The sequence below is a fragment of the Melospiza georgiana genome, chromosome 5 (genome assembly GCF_028018845.1).
Source record: "Melospiza georgiana isolate bMelGeo1 chromosome 5, bMelGeo1.pri, whole genome shotgun sequence".
NCBI lineage: Eukaryota > Metazoa > Chordata > Aves > Passeriformes > Passerellidae > Melospiza > Melospiza georgiana.
Window position 1 is genome coordinate 20,634,340 of NC_080434.1, and position 15,983 is coordinate 20,650,322.

A 15,983-nucleotide genomic window follows, 5' to 3' on the forward strand; every position below is an offset into this window, starting at 1 on the left:
AAGAAACTTGTCTAGCTAGAGCAGCCTTGCCCCTCGTCCAGCAGAGGTGCCCATCCAGCTTGCCATTTTACTTGTCCTTTGTCATCTGATCTTTTTTACAGTGCTGGCAAAGTGTTTTTTCTGATGTCTTTTTTTTTTCCTGCATTGTCTCAATTTCTGGACGGCAAAACTTAACCATTGCTTTTACAGATGACAAATCCCTAGAAATAACTTTACCCCATGGTGCTACTCCCCTCCTTAACCTGATGCAGGGCTGGAGTCAGACATTCTCAGCTGTGATTTATTCCAGCTGAGGATCCAGTCATGTGCCATTTAGAGGGGCTGTGTGATAGCAAACCTCCTTTCAAACTTTGGACTCGGAAGGTATTCAAATGGTGAAGATCTGAGGCAGTGCTGTGAAGAGATGCACGCCACACTTTTCATCTGGCTGGTAACTCTACTGCCGTACCTCGTGTAAAGTAACAGTCCTTGCCTTGTCCTCCTGGTGGCAGTAAAAATGTTGAATAGCCTGAGGTAGAGAATCCTCTTGCAACAGGAGCCAACACTTTTGAAAATAATATGCATGAACATATTCCATATGTTTATGGAAGTAGCAGAGGTGCATATGTGGTGTAAAGACACAGAGAAACAGGCTCTCTGGCTAATAAGGAATTAAAGATGAGTAATGTCAGTGTAGAGAGCTATGTTATCTGAAATTCCCCAGTTGAAAACTACTTGTGCTCTTCAAACTGGCTTTGGGGATTGTATATTTCAATTACAACTTGCTTGGAACCCTAGTTTTGAACGTTGCACCTTGGAGAGAGGGAGCATTTTGCAGGTGCTCAACTTTTGGTTAAGCTTTTTATAATAAAAATCAACAGGGGTTAAATGGAGGAGGAAGCACGAGGTGAGCACAAGGTTAACCTTGTCTTGCTGCTTATGCACCTGCAAGGCTGAGTTTGGTCTTTATTGGCTCATCTGGAAAAAGTTTCCTCAAGCGAGGAACCAATATGAATGAATAAACCTCCCAGAATTAATTTCTTTGGAGGATTTTTTTTGTTTTTAGGGAGATGGCCTGGCTGACAACTAGGGTTCTGAAAGGTAAAAACATGTCCGTGTAGAAGTGTTTGAACAATTCTCATGGGCACATAGTGTAATTCTTGGGAATGGTCCTGAGCAGGGCTAGGAGCTGGATTTGATTATCCTTGTGGATCTCTTCCAATTCAGCACATTCTGTGATTCTCTAAAACTAGCTGTGCTGGATTCTGAGCTGTGCTCTGGTGGTGGCTTGGGGTAAAATACACCTGAAACTCATCTTTCTGTCGGCTCCATTACGGAGTTTGTGGCATTTTTGCTTACCTGGCCAGGGGTTAGCCTTCCTCTCGGGCTTGCCAGCCTTGCGAGATCGCGGCTTTCCCGGCCCTGGGCTGTGGTGTGCTGGGCTGCGTGTAGTTTTGGCACCGTAACCCGTGGCTGCTGCGGGGAGCTCCGGCGTTCCCCGTCCCCCGAGCGGGCTCCGGGCAGGGACAGCGCTGCCGCCGCTGCCTCGCACGGGCACCGCGGGCTGCCAGAGCGGACACCGGCGGCGCGGTCCCCGCTGCTCCCCGGCTCCGGAGGCTCGGGGGGCGCCGTCCCCCGCACACGGCGGCGGCGGCGGCGGCGGGTCCGCCCCGTCGGGGGCGTCTCCGCGGCGGCGCGGGGCCACCTCCCCATCCCCGCCCCCTGCCTCCCCAGTCGCGGCGGCGGCTGGACGGGAGCGGAGGGAGCGAGTGCATCGCGCTGCCAGCCCGCCCCGTCCCGTCCCGTCCGGAGCCGGCCCGAGCGGGCAGCGCTGGGGGAGCCGCCGCCCCATGCGCTGAGCGGCGGCGGGATGGGGCCGCGGGGCTGGGCCGGCCGCGCCGGGGCGCCGGCTCCCGCTCGGACGTGCCTCCTGCCGCTGCTGCTGCTGCTGCTGTGCGCCGCGCTCCGGAGCCTGCGGGCCAGCCCCGGCAGCGAGGGTGAGCGGACACGGGCGGCCGGGCCGTCGGGGCAGCGCCCACCCGGGAGGGCGGCCGCCCGGCCGTGCGCGGCTTCCGACTCGGCGGATTTAATTTCGGGACATTCCGGGGGAAGTGGAGATGGGCTGTGCCCACGGGAGGCGGGTGCCGCGGCGGGGATGCGAGCGGCACCGCGGTGGGGCAGGGGGCTCCCGGCGGGCAGGCTGGCACGGGCGGGGGTGCGCAGATGCCCGGGCACGGCAGCGGGTGTTGCCCTCTGCGGGGATGGATGTGTGCGGGCGGTGCGCTCGGCGCTGCCGGCTCGCCGAGTGCCCCGGGAGTCGCACAGGTGCATCGGAGCCGGGGCTGGCACCGGGGAGTTCGCACGGGGCAGGGGAGGCTCCCGGTGCGGAGCCCTGCGAGCGCTGGCCGCAGTGCGCTTACTTCGTGGCTTAAAACACACGTATAAAAAGGAGATGAAGCCGCGGCGGCGGCGGTGTGTAACCCGCAGCGGAGCGCGGCCGCTGGGGACGGATTTTTTTATGCCTTTGATCTCTGTGAGTCCAATGGCCAAAAACGCGTCCGGGCTTCTTGTCTAGCAGGATGCTTCCAGTCTTTGAAATTGACTGGGATTTTTTTCTCCGTGCGTGGTGTGGACGCTGCTTGGGGCTTTCTTATGTTTTTGGATCCGCGGGCAGGCTGTAATGTGAAAGCAATGGGTGGAGAAGTTCAGCATCTGCAGGGGATGCCAGCGGCTCGAAGCAGGCTGGCGTCGTGATGCACCGTAATTATTTGTGAAACTCCTTTAGAAGGAGGAGGAGGTATGCAGGGGTTTGTAAAGGAAAACCGTACCAGAATTTCAAAGATGTGGCCTGAGGTAACCAGCTAGCTGTAATTTATTTTCGAGAGCGAGAATAATGTGAATTGCAGTTTTCTTAAAAAAAAAAAAAAAAAAAAAAAAAAGTGCAGAGGAAGGGGGAGATGCTGTTCCTCTGTGTACAAAGATATCTAATGTTCAGGAAGTGCATTGGTTTGGGAGATGATTGAATTGGTTTGGCTTTGCCTTGGTTAGATAACAGTGGGCCCAATCCTTCTGCCCCCATGCAATTTCAGATGATTTCACCCATGGGAGCAATGCTGCTGAGATGGCGTGGCTGATTGGGAAGGGCTTTCCCAGTTCCTCACCTTCGTTTTAGGAAGCATGCTGTCCTGTGTGAGCCCGTCTGCCATGATGCCGTGCTGAGAGACCAACAGATGCTCCGAGCCCCTCTCAGGCATCCCTGCCAGCTCTCGGAAAACTGGGTATTACTGACTGAGGCAACGGGACCATTTGCCGAGCACAGAGGTGCCTCTGCGTGAACAGGCAGCCGCAGAATAGGACTTTTACACGATAGGAAACTACTGGAAAGGATTAATGGAGCTGCCTGCAAATGGCTTTAGTGGCATCTTTACAGGGAGGTTGCGAGGGAATATTACGGTAATGACGAGCAGCGTGAGCGCTTGCTTCACGGTGTCTCTGCTGCTACTTTTCTCACTGCTGCTCTCTAATTTCCATCTCCTCAGTAAATGCAAAGCTAAAAAGCTGCTGCTAGGAGGGGTCTGGCTGTGGACCTGAACTTTTTTTCAGTGAGCGCTGTCCTTCGCTGTGAGGAGATTTATTTGTAAACAAGCGTTATTTGACAAGTGCCTCTCGCAGCGTGCCTCCTTTGCCAATTGCCCGGGAGCAGCTGGGTGCCTGGGAATGGCTCACCCTGCCATTCCATACTGCCTGCAGCGCCTGGAGCCCAGGGCATGAGCAGCCTCGGGCAGGGAAGCCCTCCTGTGCGAGCTGACGCTTGTCCCCAGTTTGGTTTGAACTTGGCTGCTTCTGATGGGAGAGCTTCTCCCATCCCTGGGTTGGTTCCTCGGCTGGCTCAGAACTTTGCCTTTGCTGAGATGGAGGTAGCCATCTTAGACCAGTGAATAATGTTTTCAAAAGTTGGTGGTATCGGGTTTTCTGGGTTTATTTTTGATTTATTATCACTCATCCTACTCAGCGTGGGTAAACAGCTAGCCAATAACCTGTGCTGTGTAGGCATGGAGCACATCAGTAGTTGCATAGATGATGACAAATTATCAGGATAATTTTTTTGTTACTCCTGCCTTGTGTTTTTGTTTCTCTAAATCTGACTGTAACTCACAATGACTTCGTGGAATAAAATACATGCAGTTAACAATCCACAGTATGTGATGCTCTATTTTACCCTCTAGTGGAGGGAAGTTAGGGGAAAATGCTTTAAAAAATCTAAGTTATGATTCAGAGGGGGGAAGAAAGTAAATTCATTGTTTTAGTTCCTTATCATGGAAGTAGCTTTTCCCATGGGTTTCAGAAGCTCCTGCCATTTTTATGGAGAAGTAGTGAGTGCCCAACCTCTATCACAAATCTGGTCACCTTCATAGATATATCCAAAAATGGATTGAAGGATATAATTGGGGAAAATTAATTAATTTTTCTCCAGCCTTTCCTGTAATAGCAAAATAAAACAGATTCTTATTTTAATCACCTTTCCTCAGTTTATATGTTAAAAGCAAAACATGTAGTGGAAGAAGAAGGCTCAATACCATTTCATGCATTTTCAAGTATTGTTTAGCCATTATTTTTAACTCTTTAGCAGAGCTCATTGTTAAAACCAGATACTTGCTTTTTGCTTTGAGTAATGTTTAAAATTCAGAAATTAGTCCTGATGAAAATATTCCAAAGAGTACTCTGAAAGCATCGTGCAATTTTGTGAAGTGCTGGTATTCCAGAAGTGCATGATTGCTGTAAAATGCACTCCCTATGATCACAGGGTCCGAGAGGCAGCCCTGCAATGTGCCACTGGGCTTCCTGCACTGCCTTTGGTTTAAAAATGCATGTGTTTTAAATCTTTCTGTTGTAAGTACTAGGGTTTGGGAAGTGGCTTGTATAAATTATTTATGTGAAACACAATGAATGACTGATTTGGTTGAAGACTCCCCCCCTTCACCCTAAACTATATGATTTGTTGCACATCGCCCATGGATTTGAAGAGGTTTGCAGATCACATTTGGTCGTCACTTAGATGACCTTAAAAAGTGTCATGTGGGCAAATTATTAAAATAATGGAGTGTGTTATATCTGATTGCTTGTAACAAAGTAATTCCACAAGATATTTGCATAATTGTAATTAAATACAAAGTATATTTCATTTTTGGGCTTTTCAGCAGAAGTGCTGATGAGGCAGTGCTTAACAATGAAGTGTACTGTTAAGCAAATCAAAAGAAATGCGGTTTGCAAGAATAACATTGACTTAAATAGACAGAGGTGGAAAAGGCAAAATGGATCTTTGGAGTGTGTTGTGTTTGTTTTAAGACTAGAAGGATATTATTATTTTTTATGAACTCCTGCTTTGCTCCTTTCCCTCTTAATTGTTTCAGGGCTTTTTGAAGCTTGCTTTATCTCAATGTATCATTTGTTATTTGAATGAATGAATAAATGAGTACAATTAAAGGGGTGGGTCTGGTGCTGGCAAAAATAAAGGAAGGTTGTAATTTGCAAATTATTCGTGCCAGAGCCTGAAATGAGCCTACCTGTTCTCAATGTGTTGATTTGTGTGTGTATGTGTTGTCTCATAGTGGTATATAATTTCTGTCTCATAGCACACAGATAAATGCATATTTAGCTATAACATCACAATGTTTATCTTTAATAAGTGAATTAAGTCTTTTTCAGGAGGTTTTTTTTTTTTTGGTGTAGTAAAAGCAGGTGGGAAAATAGTCTTAATTTTCATATCAATGTATATAAATTAGTCTAATGCTTCAGATAAAAATACACACTATGAGAACATTCTGCTTATTAGGTTGTACTGCTTGGCTTAGTATGTTGTGCATTCACACAACTATAGGATTTTATGTCATTCTGTAGGTGTTGAGTGCTGCTGGCATGCATTTGCCTTGTGCATGCAGAGCAGGTAAGTGTGGACACATTTCAGTGTGCTCACAGTGCCTTAAGGAGGCTGTAAGGAGTTATCAGCTCTGTATTTGGTGTATTGCAATGGTTCCCTGTGTGCTTGCCGTGAGAGCAGGGCATAGCCTCAGTGCCATGTGTTTATTTTACTCACTGGAGTAGTGTAGTCCCATTAACTTTTAAATTTACTGCAGTGGAATTGCTGGTATGAGGAAGGACAGCTCATGTCTAATGGTCTTTTTGGGATCTGTCTGATGTGTGATTTATGGCTTTTGAAGGGGTTTAGAATGACTCAGTCGTGGCTTTAAAATGGAACTACTATCCGTTTGACAGTAAAACAACATTTGAAACTCAGCACTTTTAAGTATATGACTAAAAGCATTGCTGCCTAATGACACGTTTTAAAAATGGAAATAAACAATGGCAAAGATTGACTCCAAGATAGTGCCTGTTTCCTTTCAAAGCTCATCTTAAAAATTGTGATAAATAGTAGGAAACAGTCAAACTGTCTCAAACAGTAACTGACTGCTTATAATGTGGTAAATTTTGATACTATAATTTGATGTATAAAGCAGCTATTTGCACATCAATATGCAGAGGGGTTAATTCCATGGAAGGAAGGGAATTTATTTGGCTTGTGTGACAGATTCTTCCCCCTCCACTGTTAACTCTCCCACCACTGCCTCACTTTTTAGCTCCAGTATACAGTCTGGTTCCATGTCTGCTGCTCTCTTTCTGCTAAATAAGAAAACAAAATCTTGCCCATGGTGAAATGTTTAATTTTTACGCTAAAAATTACAAAGCTTTTTGCAGCAGGCTTGAGGGAGGCACGGCTGGTGAGGCAAGAGCAGGATTTCATAAAATCTGGCAGAAGTTGAAAAAGTGGGACAGCTTTTGACGTGGTGCCCTGCGCTCTGTTCTTGCTGGTTTTGTGCTTTATTGTTCCAAGGATTTCCATGCTGCTTCTGCACGAATCCTGGTGTCCAGCATGTGCTGAGCAAGGTCAGAGCCCTTGACCTGGGAAAGTCCCGCTGAATTAGCTCGGCTCAGTGATAGTGATGGACCCTGTTGGCTTTAGGGTCTCGAGCAGACACGGGTCTGTTGGATCTGCCAGTCTTTCTGACTTGGAGCTGCATTTCTCCAGGTCCCTTCCTGTGAGTGTGCATATACTCGAGTGGAGATGAGCTTTAAACTTTGCTTAGGGATGTCAGGGAAATTAAGCCCTGCCTCAAAATAAGAAGAAAACAAGCTCTTTTTGTAATTTAAAAAAATATTCTCACTTCCTCTTCAGGAATAAATTGAAGTCTGTATATGGAATAAGGGCAAAATGAGAGAAACCCCAAACACACACAGATTGGTCACTTTGTAGAAGCACTGAATTTCTTAGTTAAGTGCTTGCTTTTATGGAGGAAAAAGTACTCACTCAGCTCTTCAGTAGGTACTCAGCCTATTACTATCCATTAAAAAGGTTTAAAAAAGAATGTTGTTCTTCTAGTAAAACATGTAAACGCAGAATTGAAATCTGTCACAAATGCACCTTTCTGAGTAACCATAAGTGCTGCTGAGAGATGAGGCCTCATTTCAACCCAATGGACTTGAGCTGGGTATTTTTCTTCACTCAGATAGTGGTGCAGAAATACTATGTTAATTATTGCATTGGAACGAACAAATGTTTTTCAACTTTCTCTTCACTAAATTGGTTTTCTTTGATCTCTGCTAGAAAAACTGATGTGTATTTAAAAAAGCTTGTAGAGAATTCTCTTTCTTCTGAAAATATATTTTATTTTTAAGGTGTGCCTGTTTTTTGGCACAGGCAGAGTGGAGAGCTGGGTTGTCCTTTGTTGTGCCTGTCCCTCAGTCGGCTCTGTGACTAGCTGGACATTGAGGTGACAGGTGAAAGCATTTCCTGCCCCAGCTGCTTTCACAGCCAGCTGTATTGGCAAACCTGAGCACTGGCCTTCAGTAGCTTAAGCTCTCTCTAGGGATTTGTTACCCTTTGAGTTGTCTCTTTGACCTATTATATCTCTCACAGTCTCAGTTTTGGTATTTGCTATCTCTTTGGTCAGTGCATTATCTGAACCTCTCCGAAGGTTTAATGCACATATCCTCTTGGAGGTGGAAAGCAATTATCCCTGTCTCCTGCAAGGAAGCTGCTCCAGAGCAGGCAATCAGGAGGAGGAGATGCAAGCACTGTGATCCATGGCACCTGGCTGCTGCTGGGTGTGGGAGGTGATGGGTGAGTGGCTGTTTGCAGAGATGCAGAGCATATTGCCTGCTGTGGACAAGGATGCTGCTTCTGCCTTGCAGAGAGGGCTGAAGGTGCTTTGGGCCACAATATTTGCTATGGGAACATTTCAGTGGGTGCTGTTTCACCGGGAGTGGTGTTGGTATGAAAACACGCTCCTTTTCTCTCCCTCTTGCCTGGCATTTCAGTTGTGCAGCAGGTGTGTTAGGAGCACTCTGACCAGGTAGAGATGCTCAGGTGACCACTGGCTGGAAAGGATGAGTGATGCCTCCTGGAGAAGGTGATGCTATGACAACAGGTCTGGGAATTCCCCCGTGAGCTGATCTGGCATCCCTGAGGAGGAAGGGGATCCCTGCTCCTTGTCTTCTTGCGGGCAAGCTCCTGAGAATCTGTTCAGCAAACTGTGCCTTGAACAGGAAACTCTGCATGGACAGCAAACAGCACCCTCAGAAGCTGAGAGCTCCTCGGTGTAGGTGGCTGTGTAGCAGGTATTGAACCTGTAGGAGAGGGGATGGAACCCTCGGCCTGCCGGCTTCCATGTCATTTTGGTGCAGGGGGCAGTATTGAAGTGTTTTGCCAAGGTGTTGTCTACTGGGTTCTCTAACTTGGATCACTTCATGTTAGAAAGGGATCAGAACAACCAGTCTGAACTTAGTAATTCCCAGAGGGGACAGAGGAACACCTGAGAGAAAATCAATTATTCATCATCAGTAATGAGCATTTCTTCATGCTTCTGAGTGGACTTGTATCACTTCTTAAACTGTTTGTCCCAAAACAGTGAAACTACTTGGGGAAATTATCTACATACTTGCTTTTTTAAGATAATTTCTAAAAATAACCCAGTCATTTTGGCTTATCCATCCTTGCCTTACTAATACTCAAAAGCAAATTCTTACTAAAATGTAAGAATTACTAGCTACCTCCACCCTCTTCCCTCCGCAGAAATGGAAGGGATAAACTGTCAACCCCCCTGCAAAGCCAGTAGATCATTTTAAACATTTTTTTCCTCCCAAATGCTTGCTAAGCATTATGTCAGTTCCTCTTATTTTCTACTTGAATGAATTCAGTGGCAGCAGAGTAGTCATTATTTTTAACAGGAAGGCTTTATTGGTGGTGGACAGTGATGTCTTGCAAGTCCACTGGTGCTGAAAGCTGACAGCCTTGCCAGGCCTGGATGTACCTGTGCCAAATTTCTTCAGTTTAGATATATGCATAACAGATATTGATCTCAATGTCTTTTAGGAACAGAGGCCACAGAGGCTGTATGGCTTTTAGTTGTTAATTTAGGGAAGGAGGTGAGATTCCATCTCAGCTCTGCTAGCAGGTGTTTTGATTGCGCTGAGAAGGTGTTGGGGTGCTAACATTCAGCTTGACTCTGTGTGTGCTTGATGAGGTGCTAGCTTTAAGCAGGGTCTTGAAGAAATTGCCTCCTTCAATGGCTGCAGATGCTTTGACAGTGGTTGGAGGCCCTGATCTGCAGGACAGCATTGGTATTTTGTTTCTCCGTGCAGGCTGGTTGTCAGGTTGCAGGTGCTGGTTGCATGTTGCTTTCAGTGGAAGCTTCTTTTTCTTTCTTTGTGGTAAAGTGATACTTGCCCAGATGGTTACCCAAAAACGTGGTGCTGCAGCCAGCTCAGAAATCTGCTCTTGTGTTGGTACAGTGTTGTTTCCAGTGAATTTGATGAGTGAGAATGGAAGCGTTTTCCTGGCTTTCTTCACAGTGAATAAACCCTTTTCAGTTAAATGGTGATTTTGGTGGGAATAGGAGTGTTTACCATTAAAGAAAAGCAAAACATTCCTGAAGTTGTTAAGTTTCCAGGCACTTTGGTGTCAGGCTAATCCAACCACTTTCTTCCATTAAGTAATGTATGGTGGGAAGAACAAATGACTGCCTCTTGTTTTGACTGGAAATTTTTGTAAGGAAAAACTCTGCAGTTTTCTGGTTGTTTTAGTGGGTCAGGTTATCAAAGTGAGCTTTGGGTTTCCCTCCCTGGTGCTACAGCTGGTTCTATGCACATGGGGAAAAAATGCAGCCAACCTGAAGAACTTTGTCAAAGGGCAATATCATTTCCTTGTAAACAGTGTGTTCAAGCAAATTACAGATGTAATGCAGAAATTACTGGATTAATTCTCTAGTTGGTGTTATGATTGCAATTGTCCATCTGGCCTTAAAAATCTATGAATCTGTGATGCAGATTCATTTTGGCTCTTGCTATAAAAGGGAATCATGATAACTTGGATCAGAATGAAGCCAACATAATAAAATATAAATCTGCAGTTAATATTAGTTTGCAAGTTCATTAAGTAGTGTATACTTTCCTCCTCCAGTGGGCTATAAATAATAGGTTCTGCTACAGCTTGTACTCTGATGCAGCTTGTTTCCACTGATGGAAATATTTCAGAGGCTCTTGCTTCTGTGTGTTTTGTCCCTACTCAATGTAGCTAATTAATTCAAGGCATCTACTCCCTGATGACCTTGATTTCTTTCAAGAGTTAGATTTTTTTAATTTGTTTTTGCTTTCATGGGTTATTTTTGACTTTCACTTCTTGGAGTACCTTGGATATATACTTTTTACAGAAACACTTGGCACAACAGGGAAAACTGTTGGACGATGAACGAACTGCAGGAATGAACTGCAATAAAATCAGTGAAGATTTATGAAGCAGGAAAACTTTGACCCATTATGATGATGATGGAAGAGTCCTCTGCTATGTGTCTTGCTAGCGCTGTGACCCCTGGAAGTACTGGAGGAAGGATGGGGATGTATGCATTGTAAGGGGAAAGGAGCTCTGTTAATGATGATGTTGCCAGCTGTGCCCCCTCCTTTGGGTGGAGGGGAGTAAAGGCATGAAGCTTGGTGGAAAGTCTGTGATGCTGTTCTTCTGATGACTTGAGATGAAGTCTCAGGTCAGATGAAGACCTCAGAAGGGGGTCTTCTGAGACCTTCTGATGGAGTGCAAAGCGCTGCTGTCACATCTTGTCCTGCACCTTGACCCCCATCCCGCAGAAGGTTTCACCTCGTGCTTAGTTGTCAGTGAGTGTTCCTGTGAGAGGTTTCTGTAAATGCAGTTGTTCCCACGAGCTGTGAGCGTTGGGTCAGAGCTGGGGCTGCCTTGACGGCCCACAGAAAGGCTGGAGGTACATTGTGTCCTGCAGCGTGTGTGCCAAGGGGCCGGGAGCCTGGAGGAGGATGTAGGAGCATGGCCTTCTTTCACAACAGACTTCAGCTTCAGGCTACTGAAAATAACATTCACATTCCTGTTCAATTTGTAACAATTTTATTAAAGAAGAGTTGTCCTTCAATTGTTGAAAACCAAACATTTTTATTTAAGTGTTAACTTTTGTTTCAGTTTAGTTAGTGTTAGTTGTTTAGAAATGTGCTACTTTAGAACTCATGTGATGTCTTGAAACATCTGTGCAGGCTTTCAGGGAGGTTTCTTTACTCCTGTTTGTTTTGTGATGGAAGGTGGTTTTTAGGGTCAAAGAGGATTACATTTCCTTCCTGTTTTAAGTATATTTCAGTGGGATAAAATAAAAAGAGATTTTTATGGCTTTACATACAGCTTGATCATGATAGAAATTCCATCAGCTTTTGCTATCCTAACCATTTTGCTTATTCTAGAGCTCTTAGTTAGGGTATACTTTGGTAGAGAATGCCTTGTGGGAAACCTTAGCTTGCAAATGGTGCTACTGAAGAGCAGTATTATTCTACTCTATTATTCTATTATTCAGTATTGGAAATTAGCTCAAAGACCATGTCAACTCTGGAGAATTCAGTTTTTGTATGCCTACAGAGACTTTGCCCCAGGGTGAGCAGTGAAGGATTTCCTGGAAGATCTTTAGATACTGAAATGGCAGGAGGATGTGTAGCTGGTGGGATCAGAAATACTCAATGTTCTAGACTGTTGGTGGGGCATTTTTGATTTTTAGCTTGGGCATTTTTTTCCCACATGAAATTGGAGTGAAGGAAAAAAAACCCCAACACTCCAGATGATCCTGCTCCAGCCCAGAGCCAGAAGAGCCATGTCACTTCAGTGGTCCATGAATTGGTGGCTCCTACTTCAGGCATTGTACCATCATTTTAAGCCTGTCCTGCTTTCTCCTGGGCAAGCTACTGCTGCCACATGTTTTAGGTGGCTGTGCCAGTGGGGAGCTCTGCTGTGCTGGGGAGAGTTGGTTTAGGTCAGTGTTGAATTTCATGTGCTTCCTCTCAGACACAGTCCCTGTGTAGCCATGGTTAAGCTGCTCAATGCCAGTTGTATGACCATGACAAGGACATCTGAGTAAAAAGCTATATCCAGCCTCCCTGACAGAGATTCCCAAGTGAAAAACCACTATTAATTCACCAGCTAGAGTTCAGGGCAAAGGTTTAGATCATGTCTGTTTTTTCTCTAACTTGATTGCTCACCTGTAGTAACCAGCCTGTCAGAGAACAAGAGTGTATGCAAACTCCCCAGGCTATTATTCTGTATTAAAAAAAAAAAAAGGGCTGTGGTATGACTTTAGACTTAATCATCATTTATCCTACCCTGAAGGCATGGAAGTTAATGATGATATAGATCTGTGTGGTTTTGTGTTCCCCTTGACTGAGCATTAGAAATAATTAGGGCTTGTGGGATGGATGCACTGATGGTGGAGATGAGCAAAAAATAATATATATTAACTTCCAAGTTTGCTGGCAAAGATACAGGTGCTAAGTGTGTGCTTATGGGGTCTGAGGTCTCTTGCTTTTTTGTTGAGGTAAAGCTAGCTGGTGCGGATAGAAAGGAAGTAGGGATAAAGGACTTCGGTTATTTTGGAGCTTTTTACGGTTATGGGCCAATCAGAATTGTTACTAATTTCTGAATAGATTTTTTTTTTCTTGGGCATGGTTAGCTCTGCAGTATCCAACTGCTCCTGGGTACAGCTCTGGGTTATGCCCATGGAGTAGGCAGTGCTGGGGCAAGTCCAGGAGTCACACAGGAGCTGGCCCTAGACCTTTTGAAGCATGCAAGCTTTGCACACCTGGCTGATGGTGTTCCTGAATTACCTCCTTTGGTGTCCTGAGTGTTTGGATTACTTGGTTATTAAACAGCCACAGCCAAATACATGCTGAAAGTCATCACAGGTTGAGTAGGGAGGAATGGCTCTGTTCCTGTTTTCCTCTGTTCCTGGTGTCTTTTTTACCTGCTGCTTGCTCACTGATTTTTTCCTCAGCCTGGCCAAGTAGCATTTTTTTGATAAAAACAATTTCAGCAAAAATAATGTTCCTGCCAGGCTGGAAGGTGGTGGGAAGAGAGGTGGTGCTGAGCCTGTCTGGGCTTGTGCAGTGGGACCAGTGTGTGTGTTCCAGTGACCTCTGGGCAGGGCAGCACAGGAAGGGTGCCTGAGAGAGCATCCCCAAAGTGTGCATGAGAGAGCATCCCCAAAGTGTGCATAGCATCACTGCCATGGGGAACTCCTGCACCTGGGCTGTGGGAGGAAACACCCCTCCCGTGGGGTGGGGGATGCTGGGGCCCTGTTTTGGGGCTGCATTGGGGTGGGGTAGTGACCTGCAAATGGTGCAAGTGAAGGACAGACATTCCCAGTGACATTTTGGGAGGCTGCTGATGGGGAAGGTGCAGACACCTTGTATCTCAACAGAGGAAGTGACAATTTGTGTTTATATGCTAGAATTTTGGGGCTTCTCAAAGCAAAACATCTCTGTCCTTGGAGGTGGTTTAGGTTACTGGCTACATATATTCATCAGAGCAGATGGATGCAGTGCAGTTGTTCAGATGCTGCAGTGTGGAAGCAGCCCTGAGCAGGGTAGGTGATAGCTGCTCATGGGGCAGTCAGTACCTGCTGTGCCTTACAGCCCCTCAGAGCCTTTCTGAGCTGTGCTGGGAGCCCCTCTGCTCTCCACAGCAGCCCAGAGCCAGGGAAAGCTTCAAGTCACTTGTCACTTTTGCCTTCCTGGCACATGAGTTTTGAGTTACTGCATGGTGCCTGTCAAAAGGTGTATTCCATCCTATTTATTTATGCAGAATGCAAGAGGACACAGGAGGAATTGAGTCTTTTGTAGCTGGGGATTTGTATTCGTCTCTGCTAGCTGACTCACTAGTCAGAAAATTCCCACTGACTTGACTTAGAGTTGAATGGGCTGTATTATCTTTTCATATGCAGAAAATTATTTTGAATTGGAAGTTAATAACAGCAATTTAAAAATTGTCATTGATAGAAAGATAATACAATATTTAGTTGTATCATGTTCTTTTTATGATCTGATGTTCGAATAAAGCACTTTTTCTGCTTTTTCCTTAATTAGCGTGTCATGAAGAAGCTTGTGACATCAAACACAGCATCTAATTACATTCATTAGTAGCATCTCCAGGACAACTTTTAATTAAGTTGTACAATGTAGATCAATACTTGTTTTGCATCCATTGCAACTTAACGACAGGAATATACTGTTCTGCACAGTTTAATTACAGTGATTTTAATAGAAGGAATTTGAGCAAACCTGCCATTTTAGCAACTTCACTGCTGTCTCTTGCTTTTTAAAATAGTATACAATTATAATATGGGATGTGTTGTTTGTGTGTCTTATTTTGAAGAATACTTTGGGGTCATTCTTTTTATCCTAAGAAAATATAGTGTAGCTCAGGAGCACTTGGATGGCAGTGCTTGGCTTCAGCTGAAGCAGGAGAAATTAATGACCATTTTACCTGCAGACTTCATAAGGGGAAAGGCTGGGCATAACTGGGTGATGTATCTAGTGCTAGGTGATAGCAGTAGCTTTATTTTGCACAGACTCTGGGGTGGAATGCCACCTGATTGTATGTTTACTTACTGTGAATACAGTCCAGTGTAGTCTCTGGGTATTGCTTCCACCACATGTCCTGTAGTTTGGTAGCACTGACAGCTTCCAACTGTTTCTGCTTCTGGCAGGAAAAAGCAATCCAGAAATGAAAACCCTGAGCCACCAAATGTGTTCTTTGCTCAACATCACAAAAATATACTTGACCAGGCAGAACATGTTATGCCTTGTGGTAGTGTCCTGCATTAATACTTTTATACATTGTGAAAATACCTGGATAAGCAAATCACTTTTAAGATAAGCGTTTGCCCAATCTGAGAACTGTGTTTTATTTTTTGTGTTTTGGCCTGATTTTGTGTACAAGGAACTACAGCAGTCAGCCTTCAGTGCAGTACAATGATCAAGACCAAATTGATTTAGAGAACTCTGGGTTTTTTTCCAAATGAAATCAGTTGCTTAGCCTTCCTTTGTTTTTAAATATTCCTTAATATTTTAAAGGAGCAAGCTTTGCAGTATAGTACTTCTGGATTTTCTTAGTATGCCTCCATAAATGGTGTAACCCAGAGGGTTAGTTATGATACATGCCTGCTTCAAATTTGTGCTTACAACCTGTTTGGCTTTTTCTCTGTAGCAATCTTGAAGTACCTACATCCTTGCAATTCTAAAGAAAAGAGCACAATACCTCAGCACCCATTTCAAGCTTGTTCTTGGTCTAGATAATCACGTGCTGGATAGTCTTGAAAGTCCAATTACCAAAACTTCCAGTGAGATTTTTAAAGAGCATGCAGGGTGGAGGTCAGGAATTGAAGACCCAGGGAAGTCCCTTCCTTTTCAGGAAGAACATGAGTACAAAAAGTGAGGTCTTATGCAAACAATTATACTGAGAGAAGTGAGTGTTGTAATCTGATGAAGTGTGCTATTAAGGTAGACAAAAGTTGCTCTGAAATTGAGATTTTGGATGACAATTGATGATTCAATCTTCTGCCTAGGAGATTTAGAGCCCTGGGTGCAGTAGGTGAAAGCTCAGCACCAGAAGCTGC

At 45.0% G+C, this 15,983-nt stretch overlaps 1 protein-coding gene across 7 annotated transcripts in view; it reads left to right on the forward strand.

Moving 5' to 3' along the window:
• Positions 1-1,862: 1,862 nt before the first annotated feature.
• The window catches only part of EPHA5 (EPH receptor A5), a 192,951-nt gene continuing 178,830 nt past the window's right edge, over positions 1,863-15,983 (forward strand). For 4 of the 7 annotated variants that reach the window (XM_058024732.1, XM_058024735.1, XM_058024734.1 and 1 more), the window contains exon 1: positions 1,863-1,976. The gene's annotated coding sequence lies outside the window, so the exon portion shown is untranslated. The remainder of the gene's footprint in view (positions 1,977-15,983) is intronic. The other 3 variants (XM_058024731.1, XM_058024729.1, XM_058024730.1) reach the window with 1 other exon arrangement.